This window comes from Doryrhamphus excisus, unplaced genomic scaffold (genome assembly GCF_037039965.1).
Source record: "Doryrhamphus excisus strain RoL-2023G ecotype Guam unplaced genomic scaffold, RoL_Dexc_Guam_v1.1 HiC_scaffold_24, whole genome shotgun sequence".
Taxonomy (NCBI): Eukaryota; Metazoa; Chordata; class Actinopteri; order Syngnathiformes; family Syngnathidae; genus Doryrhamphus; species Doryrhamphus excisus.
In genome coordinates this window covers 7,343,522-7,359,785 of record NW_027621862.1, presented here as the reverse complement: position 1 = coordinate 7,359,785, position 16,264 = coordinate 7,343,522, and the positions used below count along the sequence as shown (strand labels likewise).

Below are 16,264 nucleotides of genomic sequence, written 5' to 3'. Positions count from 1 at the left end.
CACTCGACAATTTAATTTGTTCTCCGACAGTGTTTCCCAACGTGGCATTGGTGGTTCAGTGGTAGAATTCTCACTTGCCAAGCGGGGGCCGCGCTCGTGTCGTTGACATTTGCTGCCAGCCAATCAGGATGCGACACAGACGTCAGATGATGTCGGCATGATTACCATTACCATTACCATCTATCAGGGATGGCAACTGAATTAGGAATCAATGCCCGAAACCTGCCACAGGATTTCAGATAATGTTTTGATGCAGACTGGTCATGATGCCTCTGATTAATTTAATTAATTAATTAATTAAAATGAATTAAACCATTACCTGTGAGAGGTAAGGTACACCATTGCACTAAACATTGATAGAATAGTTAGTAATGGAGTTAGTAGTGAATAACTAACAATGCTTGTGGGGATTTTTTTGGTTTTGGACCTCTTTCAGATAAATAAACATGCAAACTGACCCGGGAACATCATGGCTGTTCCTGACAAATGAACATAACAGGAGGGTTAAGATGACTACACTTCCAAAGTTCTCAGCTATGACTGAACCTCTCACTCCTTTGTTCCCTGAGAAACTAGGTTGGCTGTGGAACTGATCAAACATCAAGAAGACCACATCAATTGAAAAAAACTAAAAAGTGATATCTTGCCCGAAAAAGGCCCGGTTAGCTCAGTCGGGAGCGCATGAGACTCTTAATCTCCGGGTCGTGGGTTCGAGCCCCACATTGGGCGGTTCAGCTCTTTTGGTGATACATCTTAAAGATTTCTTTCCTTTGGAAAATTCTGCAACATGCGGAAAACATTTCATTCGAAGTACACAAAAACAAATCCCATTCTTGTATGACGCGCTCATACGAGAGCGCTCACTTCGCATGTGAGATGAAGTGGAATCGATGCCTGCATTCTCCAAATGTTATAGTATGCCTTTTTCTTGCCAAAAAAGCATTCTCAATCTCCCACATCGTACCGGATACTTGGATTAATTGCATTCTAATGATGTTTCCTAAAAACACAGGTGGTGTCAAAACTGGTGCATTAGTATAGTCCGATGAGGATGGGATTCGAACCCATGCGTGCAGAACACAATGGATTAGCAGTCCATCACCTTAACCTCTCGGTCACCTCATCTCCTTTGTGGACATGGTCTTGCTGACTCAAAATGACAGATCTTAATTAGTGTTTTGGTGTTGCAGAAATTGTGGCAGCCTTCTTGTGCAGCGGGGGGATTTAACTCAAAGGCTAGAGTTCTTGCTCTACATGCAAGAAATAGCGGGTTTGATACCCGTATTGTCGAAATGATATGTTATGGCTTTTTTTCCCAACAAAAGCGTTCTTGATCTCCGACATCGTACCTTATACTTTGATTCATTGCATGCTAATAATGTTTACTAAAATACAGGTGTGGTCAAAACTAGTGTATTTTTACATCACCACACTTCAAGTGGACAGACAATCTTGTCTTTTCAGACAATACAATTACAAAAGCTACACACACCTGCCATGACCCTGAATCGGCCGGGGTTGCTGCGGCCACAACACAGAGTAGGAACCACTATACGATTACGGCTGTGAGCTATGCTTTTCTGGGCAAGAACCATAAACTCAGACTTGGAGGTGCAGATTGCTCATTCCAGCTGGTTCTTTTTTGTCTGCGAGCAAAGCTTGAATTTCATGTGGGTGTTGTCCTGGCGGGAGAAACATTTTAGCTTGTGTCGGGACGGCTACCGTGACAAAAGCCCATTTTCGTTTCCAGTAAATGTGCATCAGCTGAACACTTTGCAGACCTAATGCTGTGAACATTTTCGCGAACTCAAGGTCTGGTCCTACATACTGTTTGTGTCTGATTGTAACATTGCTGTGTACCTGGTCCAGTGTGTTCTCATTTTGGGTTGGAATGTCCCCATGCTGGTGAAGGGTGGGGATTACAGTCCGTTGATGAGGATAAGCGGTACAGTGGAGTTCATTGGTTGAAGTCGCCAGGTACCATCAAAATGGTAATGGGCCACGAGGGTGTTCTGAATTCCCCTTTGGCAGAATTGGCTAAATGGCCGTACAAAAAGCACCATACTTGGAGCCTGTGGTCAATGTCAACAGTTGGGCTAATTCAGTTCCGTTGAGACGGTGATTATGTACCAAGTCAGTTACATATGTCAGTCAGGATTTGGTCGAGGTTGTTGTGTGGTTTTGGCATGGATAAGGCTATGTATCTAAATTTAGGAGGAGTCCATGGTCTGTAAACATACTGAAGTACTCCCCCTGCTGTTGCGGAACTTGCGGGACCTTGCATTTCCCCACTGAGGGACGAATAAAGGCATATCTTATCTTCTACCATATTATCTTCTACTTCTTGCCATTCTTAATGCTTTGCCAAGTTCCAACATTTCCTTGGGAGCGAGTTTGATAACCTCGGGGTGGGGACATGATGTGCCAACGGGGTTGGGAGGATTCCAACTATGGTCTTTTGGTTTGAGTGTGTCATTTAATTGAGTCGAGTCAAATGTTCCCCAAGAGAGGGTGGACATGGGTGTCTGTTCAGAGGCAGTTGCAGAGTGATCATAAATCCTAAATTCATCATCATAAATTGGAAATGTCGGGTACAAAGATGTGGCCTGAGTCGGAGTTTGTAGAACTACTGATGACTGAAAGTCTCGCTCCTTCTGTTCCCTGAGAAACAAGGTTGTCTGTGGAATTGATCAAACATCAAGGTGGCCACATCGATAAAAAAGAAAAACAAAAAATTATATCTGCAGCTGAAAAAGGCCTGTTTGGCTCAGTCGGTAGGGCATGAGAGTCTTACTCTCAGGGTCTTGGGTTCGAGCCCCATATTGGGCAGTTCAACTCTTTTGTTGATACATCTGAAAGATGTCTTTCCTGTGGAAAATTGTTCAAAATGCAGAAAACATTTTATTCAAAATACAAAAAAACAAACCCCCTTCTTGTATGACCACAATTCCTAACTTGGTTGGCTGTGAAATTAACTAGGGACCTTTTGCGTGTTCGGCAAACGTGACAACCACAACACTATGGAAACCTGAAGGAAGGGATTTTTAAGGGGACAGGCGAAGTCACAAAGCAGTTGCCAAACAATGAAACACGACGATGTGTCCAAAGTGGGGGCAGATTGACAATTGTCCAAATTGGCAAATATTTCTCAATTTTTTATCAATAAAGTAAATTTGATTAGAGATCAGATGATAGATGTTGACGGTAGACTGTCAGATTCTATTATAAAGAACAAGACAATGTAGGATAAACTGCGTAGTTTTCAATTTAAGAGGGTAAGTGTAGATGAGGTAGGAAAACTGTTGCATTCCATTAAAAGCGATGAGCCATGTGGTATTTATAATTTGGTTGGGAGGTTACTGAGGGCGGCGGCAAAGTTGATTCAGGAGCCCATATGCCATATCTTCAATTTAATTATTGAGAATGGTGTTTACCCACAGTCCTGGAAGATCGCAATGTTGCTTGGTCGAAAAGGGTTACTTAAACACGTTATTCCTTGTGTGCACGGTCATCTCCTTGGCCTTCTCGGTTTTGAGGATGAAGGAGCAGAAATCTTCTGGCATACTGTACTTGACCACAGAAGGAGGATAAAGGAAGTAGGTTTAACATTTCAGGGAAGGGGCCTACCTTCACCGCCTGAACAGGGACTTGAACCCTGGACCCTCAGATTAAAAGTCTGATGCTCTACCAACTGAGCTATCCAGGCCTTTGTTGACTTAGGACAACTCACAATGTAAAATCTTCTGGCATACTGTACTTGACCTTGCAGAGATGAGCGCTTCTTCTCTGGCTCTCAACAAAGGCGTTCGCATCTTTCCCCTCTCCTCCCTATCCCTTATCTTCCCTTCTTCTTTTGCGTTCATCAAAGAGTAAAGCTGGTGTCCTGGTTTGCAATGCCTCGATTGTTACACCAGAAGGTGCGAGTCCCATCCAAAACAAAGGGCATGCTGGAAGCATAGCATGCGTTAGTATGTGAACAGAAGTTGGCAGGGTGTGAGTCTCTGCGGCGCAATCGGTCAGCGCGCTCGGCTGTTAACCGGGAGGCTGGTGGTTCGAGCCCACCCAGGGATGTTCTCTGGAAGCATCAGTGTCACTGTTCATTCATGTTTGCGCTCCACTCTCGCACAGCACTTGTGTGGGTCCCAATTGGCAAACTGTGTGTCAATGACTTTTCAAAAGCACATTACAGCTTCCATGGTCCAACACATTTGATCAGAAGTTAGGTTGATCAAGTCGCAGATTTCATTTTGTTTCTGCAAAGGTCTGGTGAAACACAGAAGCTCTGCATGAAAATATTAGCTTTTGCAAAAGCGCCAGCCAGGATTATAGATTAAGAGATGATGGAATGCTTTTATGTTAAAAGGAATCAAGTCAAACCCCATCAACTGGTAAGCAGCGGCCCGTAAGAGAAGACACTGTATACTGTTGTGATTTTTTGACAGACATGTCTAGTAAACAGGAGATCCTGGGTTCAAATCCCAGCAGTGCCTTCTCTGTGTTTCATCAGCTCCTATGCTGTTATTTAAAAGAAATGTTGTTCTTGTTCTGTTGAATAAATACCCATCATTTCTGATGTCATATGTAGTATACATGTCACATGTACTGCAATGCTCCCTACAAAGACAATGCCCTTGTGTATTTGGACATTTGCAGGTTTAAGAAAACAGACCACATTAGCCAAATATCTTCTGGACAAAAGAGTGGTCAGACAAGACAAAGTTTGAGCCAGTCACCTGAACATTAGACTTTTGATCTGAGTGTCCGGGATTCAAGTCCCTGTTCAGGTGACCAGTGATAGGGTCTGAGGTCCACTTGCAAACGCCTCCTTTTTGCCCACAAAATACAAAGGCAACAGGACAATCCCTTGGTACTTTATGGAAACGATGTGAGGTGCCTGCCTTTTAACTAGAAGTGGAAAGACTTGTGTAGCCCCTCACACAAACCATGTGTCTTCCTCCCATGCACATGTTGCCAGCTGATCCGTGACATCAGCAAAATTTTGGTTCTAGGACAATGGGGTCACCTGCCCCCATTGGTCTTTTCCAAGCGGTCACAGTGGCCGAGAGGTTAAGGCGTTGGACTCGAAATCCAATGGGGTTTCCCCGCACAGGTTCGAATCCTGTCTGTGACGCTTTGGTTGGTAGGTGGGAGGAAACCCGAGTACCCGGAGAAAACCCACGCATGCACAGGGAGAACATGCAAACTCCACACAAAGATGGCCGAGGGTGGAATTGAACCCTGGTCTCCTTGCTGTGAGGTCTGCGCACTAACCACTAGACCGCTGTGCCATTAATTAATCAATTAAAATTAATTAAACCATTACCTGTGAGAGGTAAGGTATTGATCAAAGAAGACCACATCAATTAAAAAAAATTAAAAAGTGATATCTTGGCCGAAAAAGGCCCGGTTAGCTCAGTCGGGAGAGCATGAGACTCTTAATCTCAGGGTCGTGGGTTTGAGCCCCACATTGGGCGGTTCAGCTCTTTTGGTGATACAGACCTGGTCGACCCAAATGAGTAGTGAGGGTGTGCTGGGAACGTCTGGCAGAGTCTCCCGTTCGTCGAGTCTTCAACTCTCACCTCTGGCAGAGCTTCACCTGCATCCCGGGGGAGGACCCGGGATATTGAGTCCGAATGGGCCATATTCCGTGCCTCCATTGCTGAGGCGGCTGACCGGAGCTGCGGCCGCAAGGCGGTCGGTGCCAGTCGTGGCGGCAGGCAGCGAACCCGATGGTGGACACCAGAGGTCAGGGCCGCCGTCAAGCTGAAGAAGGAGTCCTATCAAGCATTGATGGCTTGTGGGACTCCGGAAGCAGCTGACAGGTACTGTCAGGCCAAACGGTTCGCGGCTTCGGCGCTTGTCCAGGCAAAAACTCGGGTGTGGGAGGAATTCGGTGAGGCCATGGAGCACGACTTTCGGTCGGCCTCGAAGGGGTTCTGGCAAACCGTCCGGCGCCTCCGAAAAGGGAAGCAGTGCCCAGTCCACACTGTTTACAGTGGAGACGGGGCCTGCTGACCTCGACTGGGGATTTGTTTTGGTGAAGTAGGTGCAGACACATCGATTAAAAAATGAAAATACAAAATATACAGAATGCAGTATAAATATATGTACGCAGTCTGTTTTTTGTTTGTTATTCCGGAAGTGCAGTCTGATTGTTTTTCCCAAGAGTCCAAACGCATATAGAGTGTCAAAGTGGCAGGGTGAGGCAGAGGTGGGGTGTGAACAGTGTCAGGGGGGGGGATTCCGGGCCTTGTTGATGAGGCTGACAGCAGACGGGAAGAAACTGTTCTTGTGGCGTGAGGTTTTGGTCCTGATGGACCGCAGCCTCCTCTCAAAGAGACTGTGTCCGGGGTAAAAAAAAAAAAAAAACTAGCAAGACAGCCTCAAGGTCCAAAACTGTTAAGGCAGTCCCATAGTGTCCCCACATCATGCCATGTGTCTATTTGCCTTGAGACATGAGTAAATTAGCTTAAATGCTAACATGCTAATGGTCATCATGTTAGCACCAAGCAAGAGAGTCCTTTTTCAGTCGGGTCTAAAAGTGGGGGCAATGTGAAGCTGTGTCTGTGCCACCTACTATGTTGCTGTGTCCCTGGTCCAGTGTGTTCCCATCTTGGGTTGGAATGTCCCCATGCTGGTAACGGGTGGGGAATACAGTCCGTTGATGAGGATAAGCGGGATGGATTTCAGTGGTTAAAGCCTCCAGCTACCATGAAAACGGTCATGGGCCTCGAGCCTGTTCTGAATTCCCCTTTGGCCAATCGACACTACATCAGCTCAGCAGCAGTCCTCGTTAGTATAGTGGACAGTATCTCCGCCTGTCACGTGGAAGACCGGGGTTCGATTCCCCGACGGGGAGTTCCTCTTTTGTATGTCACAATGTCACGTTGAACCTCAAGTCGGGTTGCGGTTGCAACAACCAGTCCGGTTAAACAAACCCTTCTCATTAGAACAAAACCTTTCTTAATCTTCTTCTCAAGGTGTTCAGGTGTCTTGTACAATCTGACGGTCTTTTGCTGCCAAATCATTCCAGTCGTGGATAACGGAGCTGACCAGGAAAATGCCAGCTGTGGGATTTCAATCAGAGCCTCCTGAGCGTAAGGAACCTTAATCTGGCGCCTTCGATCACTCATCCACCCAACCTAAAACGGTGCCCTGATCAGGAAAAAAAAACTGTGACCTTGTGAGGTTCACTGACAACAGAGGACACTCAAAAGAAGGCGCACAAAGTAGGGTACTTGTACACACGTCGACAGCAGAGTGGCGCAGCGGTAGCGTGCTGGGCCCATAACCCAGAGGTCGATGGATCGAAACCATCCTCTGCTATGGCTTTGCTCTTTACGTGTCCTTTGAAGAGCTTGCAGATGTATTGTCTTTGTTACTTAGCTGACCTGGTCCAGTAAAGAGTTCACGCTTCCTTTACTGCTGTTCTCGATGCATTTATTGCTCTTGAGTGCATTCACACGCCATTGCGGGACATTGAAGCATCGTGAAACACCGCAACTGTCCTCACTTGTCCATTGTCACTCTCATGGACTTGAAGAATCCCAGCCAGTTTCCGTTCGTTTCGGGGAACCTCCTCCTCTTTGACGATCACCACATCTCCAACTTGCATGTTTCTTCTTGGCGTATGCCCTCTTTGTCTCAGAGCAATGTTGGTCAGATACTCCTTCCACCATTTGTTCCAGAACTATTCCGACAAATATTGCAATTATCTCCATCTCATTTTAGTATACAAGTCCATCCATCCATCCATTTTCCTCCGCTTATCCAGGTCCAGGTTGCGGGGGGCAGCAGTCTTAGTAGGGAAGCCCAGATTTCCCGGTCCCCGGCCACCTCCTCCAGCTCCACCGGGAGGACACCAAGGTGTTCCCAGGCCAGCTGTGAGACATAATCCCTCCAGCGTGTCCTAGGTCTGCCCCGGGGCCTTTTCCCGGCTGGGTATGCCCGGAACACCTCACCAGGGAGGCGTCCGGGAGGCATCCAGACTAGATGCCCGAGCCACCTCAACTGACTCCTCTCGATGTGAGGGAGAAGCGGCTCTACTCTGAGCCCTCCCGGATGACTGAGCTCCTCACCCTATCTCTTAGGGTGAGTCCAGCTACCCTACGGAGGAAACTCATTTCAGCCGCCTGCGTCCGAGATGTCATTCTTTCGGTCATGACCCAAAGCTCATGACCATAGGTGAGGGTGGGAACATAGATCGACCGGTAAATTGAGAGCTTTTTTAACCACGACGGTCCGTTACATTGACCGCATTACTGCCGAGGCTGCACCGATCCGTCTGTCGACCTCACGCTCCCACTTTCCCTCACTCGTGAACAAGACCCCGAGATACCTAAACTCCTCCACCTGGGGTAGGACCTCATTCCCAACCCGGAGGGAGCACTCCACTCTTTTACGACTGAGCACCATGGCCTCTGATTTGGAGGTACTGAGTCTCATCCCAGACGCTTCACACTCAGATGCAAACCGTCCCAGTAAGCGCTGAAGGTGACAGCCCGTAGAGGCCATAAGAACCACATCATCTGCAAATAGCAGAGATGAGATTCTAAGGCCCCTGAAACAGATTCCCTCAACACCTTGGCTGCGCCTAGAAATTCTGTCCATGAAAACTGTGAACAGAATCGGTGACAAAGGGCAGCCTTAGCGGAGGCCAACGTTTACCGGAAACAGGCTTGACTTACTACTGACAATGCCAACCAGACTCCTGCCCCGTTTGTACAAGGACCAGATAGCACGTAGCAGCGCGCCACCAATCCCCGCCAAAGTACGCCACGAGGGACACGGTCGAATGCCTTTTCCAGATCCGCAAAGTACATGTGGACTGGTTGGGCAAACTCCCATACACCCTCCAGCACCCTCGTGAGGGTGTAGAGCTGGTCCAGTGTTCCATGACCAGGACGAAAACCGCATTGGACCTCTTGTAACAGAGGTTCAACCAACGGTCGTACCCTTCTCTACAGCACCCTGGAATAGACTTTCCCAGGGAGGCTGAGGAGTGTGATCCCCCTATAGTTGGAACACCCACTCCGGTCACCCTTCTTGAAAAGGGGGACCACCACCCCGGTCTGCCAATCCAAAGATACTGTTCTCGACTTCCACGCAATGTTGAAGAGACGTGCCAGCCAAGACAGTCCCTCAACATCCAGAGCCTTGAGGAATTCCGGGCGGAACTTGTCCACCCCGAAGCTTTGCCACTGAGGAGGTGACAGAGGAGGAGGAACCGTACCTCGCCCAGATGTGGGATACCGGGGCCTCACCCTGGAGCCAGGCCCGGGGGAGGGGCTCGCAGGTGAGCGCCTGGTGATCGGGCCTTCACCCCCAGCCACATGGGATCTCCCCCTCGTAGACCCACCACCTGCGGGGGCAAGCATAAGGGTCCGGTGCATTATGTGTTGGGTGGCGGTCAAGGGCGGGTGCATGGGTGACCTGGTCTTCGGTGGCCAAAAACTGGTTCTTGGGACATGAAATGTCACTTCTCTGGTGGGAAAGGAACCTGAACTTGTGCAAGAGGTTGAGATATTCCGACTAGACATAGTCGGACTCACCTCGACGCACAGTTTGGGTTCGGGAACCAAACTCCTCGAGAGGGACTGGACCTTGTTCTACTCTGGAGTTGCTGCAGGGGAGAGGCAGTGAGCTGGTGTAGGCTTATCAATAGACCCCCGGCTTGGTGCCTCTGTGTTGGAGTCAGCCCCGGTGAACGAGAGGGTAATTTCTCTACGCCTTCGGGCTGGGGAAAAGGTCCTAACTGTCATTTGTGCATACGCGCCAAACGGCAGTTCGGAGTACCCGGTCTTTTTGGAGTCCTGGTGACTCTGTCGTTCTACTGGGAGACTTCAACGTCCATGTGGGCAATGACAGTGTGACCTGGAGGGCCGTGATTGGGAGGAACGGCCTCCCTGATCTGAACCCGGGAGGTGTGATGTTATTGGACTTCTGTGCGAACCACAGTTTGTCCATAACTAACACCATGTTCGAACATAGGGATGTCCATAAGTGCACTTGGCACCAGGACACCCTAGGCTGCAGGTCTATGATCGACATTGTAGTCGTGTCATCAGACTTGCGTCCGCATGTTCTGGACAGGCGGGTGAAGAGAGGGGCTGAGCTGTCAACTGATCACCACCCGGTGATGAGTTGGGTTAGATGGCGAGGGAGGATGCTGGACAGACCTGGTAGACCCAAACGAGTAGTGAGGGTGTGCTGGGAACATCTGGCAGAGTCTCCCGTTCATCGAGTCTTCAACTCTCACCTATGGCAGAGCTTCACCTGCATCCCGGGGGAGGACAGGGATATTAAGTCCGAATGGGCCATATTCCGTGCCTCCATTGCTGAGGCGGCAGACTGGCGGTCGGTGCCAGTCGTGGCGGCAGGCCCCGAACCCGATGATGGACGCCAGAGGTCAGCTGAAGAAGGAGTCCTATCCAGCACTGATGGCTTGTGGGACTCCGGAAGCAGCTGACAGGTACTGTCAGGCCAAACGGTTCGCGGCTTCGGCACTTGTCCAGGCAAAAACCCAGGTGTGGGAGGAATTCGGTGAGGCCATGGAGCACGACTTTCGGTCGGCCTCGAAGGGGTTCTGGCAAACCGTCCGGCGCCTCCGAAAAGGGAAGCAGTGCCCAGTCCACACTGTTTAAAGTGGAGACGGGGACTGCTGACCTCGACTGGGGATTTGTTTTGGTGAAGTAGGTGCAGACACATCGATTAAAAAATGAAAATACAAAATATACAGAATGCAGTATAAATATATGTACGCAGTCTGTTTTTTGTTTGTTATTCCGGAAGTGCAGTCTGATTGTTTTTCCTAAGAGTCCAAACTGAGCGTTAATTTAACGCTCAGTTAAATAGAGTGTCATATAGAGTGTCAAAGTGGCAGGGTGAGGCAGAGGTGGGGTGTGAACAGTGTCAGGGGGGGGATTCCGGGCCTTGTTGATGAGGCTGACAGCAGACGGGAAGAAACTGTTCTTGTGGCGTGAGGTTTTGGTCCTGATGGACCGCAGCCTCCTCTCAAAGAGACTGTGTCCGGGGTAAAAAAAAAAAAAACTAGCAAGACAGCCTCAAGGTCCAAAAGTGTTAAGGCAGTCCCATAGTGTCCCCACATCATGCCATGTGTCTATTTGCCTTGAGACATGAGTAAATTAGCTTAAATGCTAACATGCTAATGGTCATCATGTTAGCACCAAGCAAGAGAGTCCTTTTTCAGTCGAGTCAAAAAGTGGGGGCAATGTGAAGCTGTGTTTCTGCCACCTACTATGTTGCTGTGTCCCTGGTCCAGTGTGTTCCCATCTTGGGTTGGAATGTCCCCATGCTGGTAACGGGTGGGGAATACAGTCCGTTGATGAGGATAAGCGGGATGGATTTCAGTGGTTAAAGTCTCCAGCTGCCATGAAAACGGTCATGGGCCACGAGCCTGTTCTGAATTCCTCTTTGGCCAATAGACACCACATCAGCTCAGCAGCAGTCCTCGTTAGTATAGTGGACAGTATCTCCGCCTGTCACGTGAAAGACGGGGGTTCGATTCCCTGACGGGGAGTTCCTCTTTTGTATGTCACAATGTCACGTTGAACCTCGAGTCGGGTTGCGGTTGCAACAATCAGTCCGGTTAAACAAACCCTTCTCATTAGAACAAAACCTTTCTTAATCTTCTTCTCAAGGTGTTCAGGTGTCTTGTACAATCTGACGGTCTTTTGCTGCCAAATCATTCCAGTCGTGGATAACGAAGCTGACCAGGAAAATGGCAGCTGTGGGATTTCAACCAGAGCCTCCTGAGCGTAAGGAACCTTAATCTGGCGCCTTCGATCACTCATCCACCCAACCTAAAACGGTGCCCTGATCAGGAAAAAAAAACTGTGACCTTGTGAGGTTCACTGACAACAGAGGACACTCAAAAGGAGCCGCACGATGTTGATAAGGGAGGTCTGAATTTAATTGATTTAGTCTTGAAGAAACAGGCACTGAGACTAAACGTGCTCAGAAAATTTCTGGATCCAGATTGTCGGGCTCCCTGGAAGGAGTTTTTCCTGAAGGATCTGGGTGTATTAAATAATTTTGGTGTATTTAATCTTTGTCTGTTGCCCCCCAGCCCAGTGCTCGGGGTCCTCCCGAACTTTGTAAGGGAAGCCTTACAGGCGTGGGCCGCTTTGAGGCCTTTTGCTGTGGCAGTTCCTGGTTCATGGATTGATTTGTGTAAAATGCCTCTCCGATTCAATCCAGACCTCCTCTCTTCTCCCTCCAAAGAGAGGACAAAGATGATGGGAGAGTCAATGGAGAGAGCTGGGTGAACAGTTGTAAAGGATATTTTTTCACCTTTTGTTATGTCGAGAGTGGTGTTTAGAAGAAAATCAGTTTTGGTGTTGTTAAACTCATTTAAAGAGCACCTGTTCAGATGGTGGGGCACCCTGCTAACAGGTGGCAAACCTCCTGATGTGGGCTTCGCCCCCCTTGATTGACCCTGAAAACATCTGATCTCAGAAGCTAAGCAGGGGCGGGCCTGGTTAGTACATGGATGGAATACAAGGACAATACAAGGGAATACAAGGGCAACAGGACAATCCCTTGGTACTTCATGGAAACGATGTGAGGTGCCTGGCTTTTAACTAGAAGTGGAAAGACTTGTGTAGCCCCTCACACAAACCATGTGTCTTCCTCCCATGCACATGTTGCCAGCTGATCCTTGACATCAGCAAAATTTTGGTTCTAGGACAATGGGGTCACCTGGCCCCATTGGTCTTTTCCAAGCAGTCACGGTGACTTGAAATCCAATGGGTTTCCCCGCACAGGTTGGAATGCTGTCTGTGACGCTTTGGCTGGGCATTTGTTGCCACCATGCTGTTTACCTTGTGGTGGAGTACTGTTGGTTATGAGGGCTGGGGTGTTGTCCTTTCGCGGCCCGCGTTCTCTACAATGGTGGTCTAAATTTTGGGTAGAGGATAATGGGGTCCACTGTCCCCATTGATCTGCTTCTTGCAGTCTCGGTGACCGAGAGGTTTGTTGCCACTCTGCTTTGACATGCTGTTTTCTTTACCTCTCCCCGGTCTTTCAGCGGCCTTGTCGAGGGTGTTTCACAGGTGGGTGGGTGGTGTGATGTTGGATATGGGGGCCAGTGGGTTGTCGCCGTTTTGTTGTTCCTGGAGCACATAAAGAAGAGTGGCCAGTACGGGGGGTTGAACCCATGACCGCGGCGTTATTAGCACCACACGCTGACCAACTGAGCTAACCGGGATAGCTGCAGGGAGCTGCTGGAATGACAAGGCGCTACGAAACGCGTATCGGGCGGAGCCTCTCCAACCCACACGTCGGCTCCAAATCCCACCTCCCGGGGCTCTTCCGGCACCACTCCTCCCTCCCTGCTCCGGCAGTGGAGCGTCGTCTGACGACGTCGGGAGTGTCGTCCCCATGCAACTGGGAGCCAGTCGCCTTTCGTCAGCGGAGAGTAGTCACCGTCTACGCCTGTGGCTGTGCCTGTACTGTGGGAGTCTTACACACAATTTCCCGCTGTCAATCACCCAGTTGATTGACAGTTGATTTTTTTCTCTTACAGTGTGTCCCCACATGGCATTGGTGGTTCAGTGGTAGAATTCTCACTTGCCAAGCGGGGGCCGCGCGCGTGTTGTTGACATTTGCTGCCAGCCAATCAGGATACGACACAGACGTCAGACAAGCAAAGAGACTCGCCTGCCACGCGGGCATGATTACCATTACCATTACCATCTATCAGGGATGGCAACTGAATTGAGAATCAATGCCAGAAACCTGTCACAGGATTTCAGATAATGTTTTGATGCAGACTGGTCATGATGCCTCTGATTAATTAAGTTAATTAATTAATTAAAATGAATTAAACCATTACCTGTGAGAGGTAAGGTACACCATTGCACTAAACATTGATAGAATAGTTAGTAATGGAGTTAGTAGTTAATAACTAACAATGCTTGTGGGGATTTTTTTGGTTTTGGACCTCTTTCAGATAAATAAACATGCAAACTGACCCGGGAACATCATGGCTGTTCCTGACAAATGAACATAACGGGAGGGTTAAGATGACTACACTTCCAAATTTCTCAGCTATGACTGAACCTCTCGCTCCTTTGTTCCCATGGGAACTAGGTTGGGTGTGGAATTGATCAAACATCGAGAAGACCACATAAATTAAAAAAAAAAAAAAAAGTGATTTCTTGGTTGAAAAAGGCCCGGTTAGCTCAGTTGAGAGAGCAATGTGGGTTCGAGCCCCACATTGGGCGGTTCAGCCCTTTTCTTGATACATCTTAAAGATTTTTTTCCTGTGGAAAATTCTGCAACATGCGGAAAGCATTTCATTCGAAGGACACAAAAACAAATCCCATTCTTGTATGACCACAAATGGTAGAGCGCTCACTTCGCATGTGAGATGAAGTGGAATCGATGCCTGCATTCTCCAAATGGTATAGTATGCCCTTTTCTTGCCAAAAAAGCATTCTCAATCTCCCACATCGTACCGGATACTTGGATTAATGATGTTTCCTAAAAACACAGGTGGTGTCAAAACTGGTGCATTTGTATAGTCCGATGAGGATGGGATTCAAACCCATGCGTGCAGAACACAATGGATTAGCAGTCCATCACCTTAACATCTCGGTCACCTCATCTCCTTTGTGGACATGGTCTTGTTGACTCAAAATGACACATCTTAATTAGTGTTTTGGTGTTGCAGAAATTGCGGCAGCCTTCTTGTGCAGCGGGGGGATTTAACTCAAAGGCTAGAGTTCTTGCTCTACATGCAAGAAATAGCGGGTTTGATACCCGTATTGTTGAAATGATATGTTATGGCTTTTTTTCCCAACAAAAGCGTTCTTGATCTCCGACATCGTACCTTATACTTTGATTCATTGCATGCTAATAATGTTTACTAAAAATACAGGTGTGGTCAAAACTAGTGTATTTTTACATCACCACACTTCAAGTGGACAGACAATCTTGTCTTTTCAGACAATCCAATTACAAAAGCAACACACACCTGCCATGACCCTGAATCAGCCGGGGTTGCTGCGGCCACAACACAGAGTAGGAACCACTATACAATTACGGCTGTGAGCTATGCTTTTCTGGGCAAGAACCATAAACTCAGACTTGGAGGTGCAGATTGCTCATTCTAGCTGGTTCTTATTCGTCTGTGAGCATAGCTTGAATTTCATGTGGGTGTTGTCCTGGCGGGAGAAACATTTTAGCTTGTGTCGGCACGGCTACCGTGACAAAAGCCCATTTTCCTTTCCAGTAAATGTGCATCAGCTGAACACTTTGCAGACCTAATGCTGTGAACATTTGTTGTATGTCACCTCCCAACTGTACATGTCTGGTCTTAATATGTAATTGTCTGGCTGTGTTTCGTGATCGATGTTGATGAAATCAAGAGACCAAAGTCACACCTTTACAAACTATTTGCCAACTTACCTTCATGGGAAAGGGAACATCAAGAGGTCCCACCAAATGGTTGACCCTAGGAGCTTACCTCGCATGGGTGTGACAAACTGTGCCAGAAGAATGGGTGTGTAGACTAACCCCCATACATGAGGGTGGCATCGGGGGAGTGACATGAATGTCTCTATTCTATTGTAATATAATTCATTTGCATGCTATGGAGTGTAAAAGTTCCCGCCAAGAGACCACTCTTGGCCAGACACCTACAGGCCGCCATGCATACTGTGTGTTGTCTGGCCCCTTTGTTTTGCAAAGGTAATAAAAACTGGCAGAGTTATGTATTTATTTCAGGCATTCTCTATCCTACTTGGGATGATGGAAATTTTTCCACAACAGACTTAAACCCACGCCTCATTAGAGACTGCAACCTGAATGCAGCGCCTTCGACTGCTCGGCCATCCTGACCCCCCAGAGCCCACTTTTTAAAAGGCATTCATACACTCTGCGTGGTTATTATGTTATGTTAGTGTCAGGTTCAAACTCCTGTGACACTTGTAAAAACACTTAATTACAGAAGAGACAGACAACAATATCCAAAGTTGCTCGCAGCGAGGAGAGTGAAACAACATACCCAATGCTGCTCCACTCTGAGTATGCCATTCATGCTCCTCTCTTTTTATTTCTTTAGGAGGTCCCTAATACATGGCCGTGCAACTCTAAGGGGAGGGGGAAGCAAGCAGTTGCACAAGCTGTACTTGTTGTCTATGTGTGTGTGTGTATGTGAGAATAATTACTTTTTGTGCATGAGTTCTTGTCTTGGCACATTTTGCATGATGAACAGGAACATCTTCAAGGTCACTGCTGG

The 16,264-nt window shown here is 48.0% G+C and overlaps 7 non-coding genes across 7 annotated transcripts; 4 read left to right on the top strand and 3 right to left on the bottom strand.

The window, feature by feature from the left end:
* Positions 1 to 1,043: 1,043 nt before the first annotated feature.
* On the bottom strand, positions 1,044 to 1,125 carry trnas-gcu (transfer RNA serine (anticodon GCU)). The gene has a single exon. It is a non-coding gene; the product is annotated as a tRNA-Ser (tRNA).
* A 2,508-nt stretch (positions 1,126 to 3,633) lies between these two features.
* On the bottom strand, positions 3,634 to 3,706 carry trnak-uuu (transfer RNA lysine (anticodon UUU)). Its single transcript has one exon. It is a non-coding gene; the product is annotated as a tRNA-Lys (tRNA).
* Positions 3,707 to 3,997: 291 nt separating this feature from the next.
* Positions 3,998 to 4,071, top strand: trnan-guu (transfer RNA asparagine (anticodon GUU)). Its single transcript has one exon. It is a non-coding gene; the product is annotated as a tRNA-Asn (tRNA).
* Positions 4,072 to 5,049: 978 nt separating this feature from the next.
* On the top strand, positions 5,050 to 5,131 carry trnas-cga (transfer RNA serine (anticodon CGA)). Its single transcript has one exon. It is a non-coding gene; the product is annotated as a tRNA-Ser (tRNA).
* Positions 5,132 to 5,401: 270 nt separating this feature from the next.
* Positions 5,402 to 5,474, top strand: trnak-cuu (transfer RNA lysine (anticodon CUU)). Its single transcript has one exon. It is a non-coding gene; the product is annotated as a tRNA-Lys (tRNA).
* A 1,313-nt stretch (positions 5,475 to 6,787) lies between these two features.
* trnad-guc (transfer RNA aspartic acid (anticodon GUC)) lies at positions 6,788 to 6,859 on the top strand. Its single transcript has one exon. It is a non-coding gene; the product is annotated as a tRNA-Asp (tRNA).
* Positions 6,860 to 14,548: 7,689 nt separating this feature from the next.
* Positions 14,549 to 14,630, bottom strand: trnas-gcu (transfer RNA serine (anticodon GCU)). The gene has a single exon. It is a non-coding gene; the product is annotated as a tRNA-Ser (tRNA).
* Positions 14,631 to 16,264: the final 1,634 nt, after the last annotated feature.